Here is a 9,110-nt window from a genome sequence, read left to right as displayed (position 1 = left end):
TCCGAATGAACGAGCGAACCAGAGAAACCGATCACGTTACACGCACGCGCGCACACACACACACACACACACACACACGAGTGCGGAGAACCTCACCAAAGCATAAGGATTTCTACCGTTTTCATCAAGGCTCAACGCTCTGGAATCCTGTATCATCAGCAGAGCTAGAAATTGTCCTACCCACCCGATCTCCAAACTTTTAGACACTCTTCCCAGTCACCTGGTACCAAGAGAATTCCTCGGTTTGATGCCTGAAGTCACCTAGGTGGGTCCTCTCCATGCCCCCTCTGCCCTGTCTACCCAGCTATCGATAATGGACCCCTGTGGACTACGGCCATCCGTTGCTGTGTCTGCCTCTGCCTGTGCCAGGAGAAGAAGCCCTGTCTTGGTCACCTTGTCTCTCCAGTCCTTGCCATCATGACAGGTACACGGTCTGTAAGTCCCCGAGTGGACATAAGAGAGTAAATACCAGAAGCACATCCGCCGTGAAAAGCGTATCTTTGTGACCTCTCCATTTTAGCTGCGGAAGCTCAAAATGAACAATGTCCTGACACCATCTGTTCTAGACTTCACATATTTCGGTGTTCCCCAATAATGCATGTGCCTTCTGTAGGCGTCAGGCAAATCGGGGTCTGTAGCGGTTGAACGAGGCTGGAAAAGCAGGGTAGACATCACCGGACCTCGGCTAAGCCATAAACTCCCCGCCACGCATCCCCTTCCGAGAGAGAACACGAACACATTCCTATTCCGACAGATGACCTCGGGCTAATTAAACCAATCGTCCTTGCAAATTAGGTTCCTAGAGGAAAGTACTTAAAGACTTTTTAAGAAACTGGGATTCATTCCTATTGGGAATAACGCTCGAGGACAAATTAGCAAGTCGAGAGACTGAAGGAAGGAAACCTAGAATTGCCTTCGGCTGTCTGAAAAGTCAATTACCATTTGAAAATGCTAAACCGAATGTATAAAGACCCTTTCGGTCCCCCGCCCCAACTTCTACAGCATTGATGCCTCCAGGTAGTCATCACCCACCATGCAGAAATCAACGTCAAGACCAAGAGTGTTTGTCTTCCTTGGTGACATAGGCGTGCACAGGTTTCTGTCTCTCAAAAACGGCTCTGAATAGCATGCTGCAGTGCGTGCCAACTCCACGGAAAGGAAAATTCAGAGTAACTGCTGCCCTCCTGGTTCTGGGTCAACGTCTTTGAATGTGCTTGACTTTGAGCAAAGCCCTTTGCTTTCTAAGCTGTTATGGTAAATGATGACAGCTCCGATGGGCGCTCACAGAGATGCCAGGCATCGATACAGACTGTACAACCTCAAGCAAAGGCAATAAATCTAGCGAACGCAACAGGCACACTGTTTTCACGTCTTCGCCGCTCTAGAGTCGGGATTTCTTATAGCCCTACGATCAGTGTCGGCCACGTTGCCTTTGCCTTCGTGTGTGCGGAAGCGTCTTAGCCGCTCACCTGTCCTCACTGCTGCTGGGTAGCGTGCATCGTCCATCCGACACGTGTCGAGTTTGATTGCTCGTTAAAACGTCTTCAAAAAGGTGACATGCAGAAGGAGGGGACGTTCATCGGACCGCTCTGACCTTTCTGTTCTATTTTCCTGTAAACCTAACACTGCTCGAAGAAAAAAAATCTACTAGTCAAAAGAGATGACGTAATTCCGCATCGAAACAGAACGGCACTGGATCCATAGAGGGGCATAGGAAAGGTAACAGCCAGGAGCAAATGTGACATCGGTGGAGCGAATATTTATCGTCAAAGGGTCACCAGAATCAAAACATGCCCAGGGGGCACGAGAGACTTGGAGAAAAGCCCGTAGAATATGGCGGAGTACTTTTTTCCTAGAATGTGCCTTCGCCGCTACGCTTCACAGCATAGAGGATGTTGGGCTAAGCCATGTGACCGGCACAGGTGTTCCCCACAGGCTCACAGACCTGGATATCAGTGACTCACAAGAGTCAGACCCCGGTTAGAAAGATGTCTCAGGACTGTCTCCACCAACGTCACATGCGCAGAATGATAAACTGGTTTAATGGACTAATGTTTTTTAAATGGTGTTTATAAATCATAATAAACCATTAAATCAAAAAAAAAAGAAGAAGAAATCTTCTAACAAGGGCACTGACAAACAGACTGAAATCACCCACCCCAAAGATATTTGGTCGCTGACCACTGAACAAATCCTAAAGCCAAAGGAAGGCACGGTGGAAATTTTTAAATTTATCATCAGTTAAGTAAGTGATAAACGTTTTCTGAAAGGGAGCTGGATATGACTTAAAAATAATATCGTACAGGTGTCTTCTATGTCTAACTTCCTGGATTAGTTCCCCACGGCTGCTGGAATAAATTACCACGAACTGGGGGCCCTAAAACAACACCAGTTCGGGTCCGAAGTGCAGACCTGTTTCCCTGGACCGCGGCCGAGGTGCTGGCCAGCTTCGAGAGCGGCAGCCCTGGCCTTCTGTGACTCGTGGCCCCTTCCTCCTTCGTCAAAGCCGCCAGCGGAGCATCCCGCATCGTTCATCCCGTGGCCTTCGTCTCTGGCCAAAGCTCCCACTGCCTCCCCTTTTACAAGGACCCTGAGATTACAGTCAGGGTTCACCCAGGTCACCCAGCACCATCTTCCCACCTCAAGATCCTTAACGTAACCGCATCTGCAAAGTCTCTTTTGCCACATAAGGTGACATTCACTGGATCAGGACATCCCTGGGGGCCGTCACTCAGCTGACCACACTCCCCTACAAGACTGTGAACGCCTGAGGGACCAAGCTGCCTTTGAGGCTGCGTGTCGGGCAGCTCGCCCCGTGCCTAGCGGTACTGGCGATGCTCAGAGACGTTTGCTGAGCGAGTGAATTAACGCACCTACCCAGGCGTCTGCGATCCCCTCTGCTCCGTCCGCATTTCCATGGCTAGCGCTCGATCACTTTTTTATACCAACGCACGACCTGCACGACCTGCTTTATACCCTGTAAATGTTGTAAATGTTGTAAATGTTGGTAAGGCGTTCATTTTCCTCTGGCTTTTGATGGTTTCGGAATGAAAGGTGTTTTGTTTTTTTTTGTTTTTTTTTTTTCCATTGCCATTGATCTTTGTTCTTCCATTCACCAGGCCCCGAGGCGGGGCAGGCGGTGGGGGGGCCGGGGGGGGACCCCTGTGCTGGTCACGTGGCTTTGCCCAGTCAGAATCACCTGTGTCCTATCTCAACTGCTAACCAGTTTAATCCTCCCTTGTTGGGGAAGTTTGGCTTGTGGATAAATCACAACAACTTTGCCACGAGTCAGGGACAGACTTAACTTCCTGGGAAGAACATCGCTTTACAAATATATTGCTTTCTCGGTCATAAACAAGGTCGCCAACAGTAGCTTTCACCTTGATGAGAAATTCAAATTTCACACGAAAAAATTGCCCTGCGGGCAGAGGAATCCCAGCTCGTCTTGCAGTCTTTTTGATTTTTTTTAAGCATAATTTCTTCATCATAAATTTGCCCCAGCTAACCCAAGAAGACTCGTGGTTTTTGATTTGTGTGGCCAAACATCTTAAATCTCACTGTTAACTACAAGTCTCTAAATCTAACTGTTTTTGCTGACAAGAGAAAAAAAAATCTGGAAGGCTCAGACTTCACAGACATTTTTCTTGGCTTCAGCGTGCCCCACCAGTGGCTGTCAGGTTGGTGTTGTCACCTTCGATCACTTTGTTTGGACATGAGAATGTAAGAAAGGACAACAGACAGCGTGAGCCCCATCCATCCTTCGGGTCTGAGCCGCAGTCAGCAGAGCATGAAGGACAGGGGGCGGCCGGGGCCAGGAGCAGGAGGAAGGGCTGGGGGCAGGCGCAGGCAACAACGCAGCCACAGAGACGTGCGGGGCAGAAAGCGTCCTCCACAAATGCCCACAACAGTACCCCACTCACACGTGCTCTTCCAGAAACTCACCACTCCTCGTTAAGAGGGAAGTCTGCTAACTTCGAACCGAGGCTACGTCATAAAGACTCCTCTCCTTCTCTCTCTGTCTCTGTCTCTCTCTGTCTCTCTCTCTCTCTCTCTCTCTCCACCAGCCTTTCCCTTGGAACTCAGCCACCATATTTTTAGGAAGCCCAGACCACATGGAGAGGCCACATGGAGAATGTTCCGGCCAAGAGTCTCAGTCAGGATTTCCGCCAAATCCAACTTCAACTACCAGATGCTAGTGAGTGAGTGAGCGAGTGAGGCTTCAGAAGACTCCAACCCCTAAACTTCGAGCCACCCCCAGTTGACACCGAATGGGGTAAACACCAGCTGTCCTCTCTGAGTCCTGCACAAATCATAGATTCATGAGCAAAATATTTGTTCATTTTTTGAGTCACTAGGTTTTGGGGTAATTTGTTACACAGCCAGAGTAAATGGAACAGTGTGGGAGCTGGAGACCAAGATTGTTCCAAATAAGAGAAATGACCAGGCAGCGCACGTTGGCAGGCAAAGCCAGTCATGAAACAGGGCTCTAAAGCCGGCCCCAACGTTGAAAGATCATGAGGTCTAGAATATTCTTCTCTTTCTCTGGCTGTAGGAAAAAAACCACTTTCATGTTCAAAATCTGTCTTCACAATCAATGGCTGCCCGTACTGTGGTTAAGAATATTGTAAGTCTCCAAAGTTAGGCTCTTTCCTCACGGGATTACACAGTCAGGTTATTCCAGAGGCCAGGCCCACAGCCCGAGACCATATGCTTGTGCCATGGTTCTCTCTCCTAAGGTCCAGGTGACTTCTCCGTCTGCCTGACCCACGGGTACCCCCAGTTCAACGGCTAAGAATAAACTCACCTTCTCACTTCTGTGACCGTCATACCTACGAGATGTTTTCTGTTAGTCCCGCGGTAACCACAGACTTAGAAGGGACGAGCGATGGAGAGAAACGAATCAAGCGTGCCACTCCAGGAAAAAAGTCACCATCACGTCCCGAAGCGAGACGGCAAGAGAGAAAAACAGAATAAGAGAACCACAAAACAGTCAGAAAACAGTTAACAAAGGAGCAACGGCCTGACCTGCAAATAGTTACTTTACATCGAAATGGACTAATTCTCCCATCGAAGATACAGAACATCTGAATGGATTAGAAATAGTAATAAGAATAAAATCAACAAGATCCAACTATACGCCGACTATGCGAGGCTCGCTTTACCGTTAAGGACACACGTAAACCGGATGGAAATAACGGTGACACGCAAACGGGAACCGATAGAGAACAGGGCTGGCTACGCTTCCATCGGACCGAACAGGCTTTCAGTCAAAACCTGTCACGAGAACCAAGAAGGTCACGGTTTACCGGCAAAGGGATCGATCCGTCAAAAACATACAATAACTGAACCCACAAACGCCCCCACGCTGGAGCGGATGTCAACCGAAAGACACGACCCGCAACGCGTCACGGCTTAATGTCTAACCTCCGAACGCCAGCAGAAAGCATTTAAAATCGTGTGATGAATTACGCGCCGGGACAGTACCCGGCAGTGACAAAAACGAGCTGCTCCTCCACGCACCATGCGGACGGGTCCACAGACACGAAGACGAGTGAAAGGTGACAACGCACAGACGGCCGCACGCATTGTGGTTCAATTTATTGGCCCCTCGCCGACGGGCGATGCCAACCCACAGGGACGGAAGTCAGCAGGCTGGTCGCCTCCGGTGAGGGCCGTGCAGGGACGGACGCGGCTGACTCCGGAAAGGAACACCGAGGAGCCTTCGGGTGCTGGAAGCGTCCCCCACCTTGATCCCAGAGCGGCGCCTACCCACGTGCGAAACGAGGTCAAAATTCACAACGTGTCCACTTAAGATCCGCGCGCTTTGCCGTGTGTATGTCATAGCTCAGCGGAAATTGCTAAAACTTAAACCTTGTCAGTGTTGGACGTCACTTGGGCCTCATATTAGCTAGCATGAATTCAAATTTCAGCAAATTTAGGCACCAAAATGGCACGACCCCACGAGGTTATAAGGTGTGATCTGGATGACTCAGACGTGCTTCATTTTTTAAGATTGCGATTTCAATAAAAGTGAGAAAATGTTTGTTCATAAAATTCACAGACCTCTGAGAATCCGACACACGTACCAGGATTTTGTGCTCTCCAGTTTGGGACTAATATTGAGAAACACAGGCTGGAGATGACCAGCATCCGTCTCCCAACGCTGGCGCATCCCGGCACAGCCCCGTGTGTCTCACGGTGCCATGCAGGCTCATTCTGAAGATGAAGAGCATGTTAAGTTTAGCCCCAAACTTAACTCTTGCTCAGTAATCCCTGGGGGTCGTGAGTTTTCGTGAACCCCTGAACTAAGAGACAAGAGATACAAATGAAGGGACAAGTGTGGGCTCCGAGTCCCACTTTTGTGGCTGTAGAGGCTGCGGGAAGGGTGGGCAGTGCTCCACCCTTCCCGCAGGGAGCTCAGAGCCCAGGTGACAACCGCAGGCAGCACAGGTGACAACCGCAGGCAGGCAACATGACGGCACAGCGTTTTCATTCTCAAAATTGTCAGGTTGCTGTATTTCTCTCCAGATTCAGATGGTGACCGCAAGGTGCCTCTCTAGCCCTTGAGAGTCCCCATCGGTTGAGAGTCCATCTCCCTAGAAAAGGCACAAATGTGACCTTACAAAATGTCACTTTGGTAACTTCCAGAAGTTAACGGACCCGCTCCCAAGTCCATCTGTAGGGAGATGGAGAAATGCGGGTGCAAACCATCTGGCTTACGCGTGTCTTTAACGTGTAACTGCTGTGACTCAAGGGTTCAGATAACCCTTTTTCTGGAAGCAACCCGCGTGGCCATCAACAGATGAGTGGATCAACGAAATGTGGTCCAGCCAGACCATGGACTATCAATCAGCCTCGAACAGGAAGGAGGTGCCGGCACACGCTACGGCACGGATGAACCCTGAGGACACGACGCGGAGCGACATCGGCCAGTCACGCGAAGACACACGCTGTGTGACTCCTCTTACATGAGGTCCTTAAAGAGGCCGCCTTCACAGAGGCAGAAGGCAGAAGGGCGGCCAGGGCCGGGGGTGCGGGCAGCAGGGAGCTGTGTTAGTGGGGACAGATGGAGGTCTGGAGAGGGGGATGGTGGTGGCGTACAGACGTGGGCGGACACGAACCGCTGAACTGTGCTTAACAACGGCTGACACGGTCGTTTTTATGTCGCGTGCAGATTTCCCCGCAATTAACAACTGGGAAATAAATAAGTAAAGGTTTGCGGCTTCGCTGTGGTCCGGTTCGACCCTGGTTTGCTCTGCCGCCCTGTCTTCCTGGACACCTGGTAAAGGTGGGTGTCGGCGTGTTGGCCTGGGTGTGGACGGGGGAGGACACTCCTAAGAACCCCTGGTGGGAAGTCGTAGCTGTCACGTCCCTGAGTTCAGACCTCCGTAAGGAAATGCTCTGAAATGGGCTACGGTCACCTCTGCTCTACCACGCGGTTTAAAAACACATGTGTTGTCTCCGGCCACGCCACCCTGAACGAGCCCGATCCCGTCTGGTCTCGGAAGCTAAGCAGGGTCGGGCCTGGTTAGTACTTGGATGGGAGACCACCTAGGAAGACCAGGTGCTGTAGGCGTAAAAAATAAAAAAAATAAGGGATCGTAGCTGACAAGGTCCTTGCAACCTGTGAGGTCAACCAAGGGTTGCCTCGCCTAAAAATAAAAAATAAATTAAAAAATAAAAACACATATGTTCCAGTGTGTCTAGCGTGTGAGTGAACCGCGGCACCATGAGAATTTGCACTTGTTTACCACGATTTTGTCCACCAGAAACACTAAGTGAACGCAGACATCTGCCCTGAGCGCAACCGAACGCTGTAGAAACACAGAAAACACACATACATGCACACACACACTTGCACACTCCCCTAGGGACCGACCAGCCACTTCCGTCCCCCACGTGTGTATGAAGCTCCACTGTTCACATCTGGGGGAACTTCCCCAATCCCGACAACCCCCTTCCCTTGCTTCACAGTCATTCATAAGCTGCGACCTTTCCGACGCTCACGTCCGCACGCGAAATCCAGAACTTCTTCAAGGTCGAGGGCCATATTCGCTGCAGTATTTATGTATTTCTGAACCATTTAACACATGTTCAGCTGAGCTACTGTTTTTATTAGGTGCCGATATTTGCTTGAATGTGTCGCTGACTAAATGTTGGAGTGTTCGTTATTCCTCTCACGCATGTTTCGTGTAAGCCCGGTGGCCTTTAGGACACACATGTCGTATTATAGCAGATTTGACCATGTGGACGCTGGGGACACGCTGGAGGGGTCCGGTGAACAGATCTTTTACTTTTATTAGACGCACTCATGTTATATGTGTAAAATAATAAACTAGCGCATAAAAGCAAGAAATACGGGCTAAGCGAGCAGACGCTTGAGCAACACTGATGACGCCACGTTCCCGGCACCCCAGCGAGTGTCACGGCAGCCCTTTGGGTTCAGAAAGTGTGGAGGGGCCTCCTCTTACAGACGCACAGTCCCCGTCAGCCTGTTAAAGGCTCCGTGTGTTCTCCAGCAAAGAAGCTGTGACTGTCACTAGCCTGGAGTTTCCGAAGCATACGTGACCAGGGGACACTTTTTTGATGTGGGATCCGTTAATATCCCAGGGGGTGTGACACAGTGATCCGTCAAAATCAACGCAGAAAATAAAATCTGACCTCTTGTAATTGAATGAATGAATGAATGAATGAATGAAATAGACTAGAAAATATAGGAAGCATATACTTGGGCAGGATGAGGGGGGAAGTAGGGAAGAGAGAAAGGAAGCGAAATGTGACAGGGACGTCCTCGGCCTGCAGGCTCGGCGTCGTCCTCTGCCGACTCTCCAGAACCTACTGTCAGCTCTGCTGGACGTTTCTCCCGAATCTGACTCACGCTGGTGCCCAGCCTCCAGGAGCAGCTCTTAGCAAACTCACGACCTAGGAGCCCCTCACGCTCCCTGTCAAATCAGGACGTCTTTCCTTGACCCGAGAGTCCCTGAGTCACGTCCTGTGTCCACTGAACGTATATGAATTTTGAAAGCTCCGCCTCCTCTGGGAGCTCCGTCCAGACACTCACAAAGCGATGGCCCAAGAGTCTTCCTAGCACTTTATGAAACAATAAGCCT

The 9,110-nt window shown here is 50.2% G+C and overlaps 1 non-coding gene across 1 annotated transcript; it reads left to right on the top strand.

Annotated features, from left to right (window-relative positions):
- Window positions 1–7,457: 7,457 nt before the first annotated feature.
- On the top strand, window positions 7,458–7,576 carry LOC111735236. Its single transcript, XR_002778727.1, has one exon. It is a non-coding gene; the product is annotated as a 5S ribosomal RNA (ribosomal RNA).
- The last annotated feature ends 1,534 nt before the right edge of the window (window positions 7,577–9,110 follow it).

This window comes from Pteropus vampyrus, unplaced genomic scaffold, assembly GCF_000151845.1.
Source record: "Pteropus vampyrus isolate Shadow unplaced genomic scaffold, Pvam_2.0 Scaffold20198, whole genome shotgun sequence".
Lineage (NCBI taxonomy): Eukaryota > Metazoa > Chordata > Mammalia > Chiroptera > Pteropodidae > Pteropus > Pteropus vampyrus.
The sequence above is the reverse complement of the archived record's forward strand: the minus strand, read 5'-3'. Positions and strand labels throughout refer to the sequence as shown.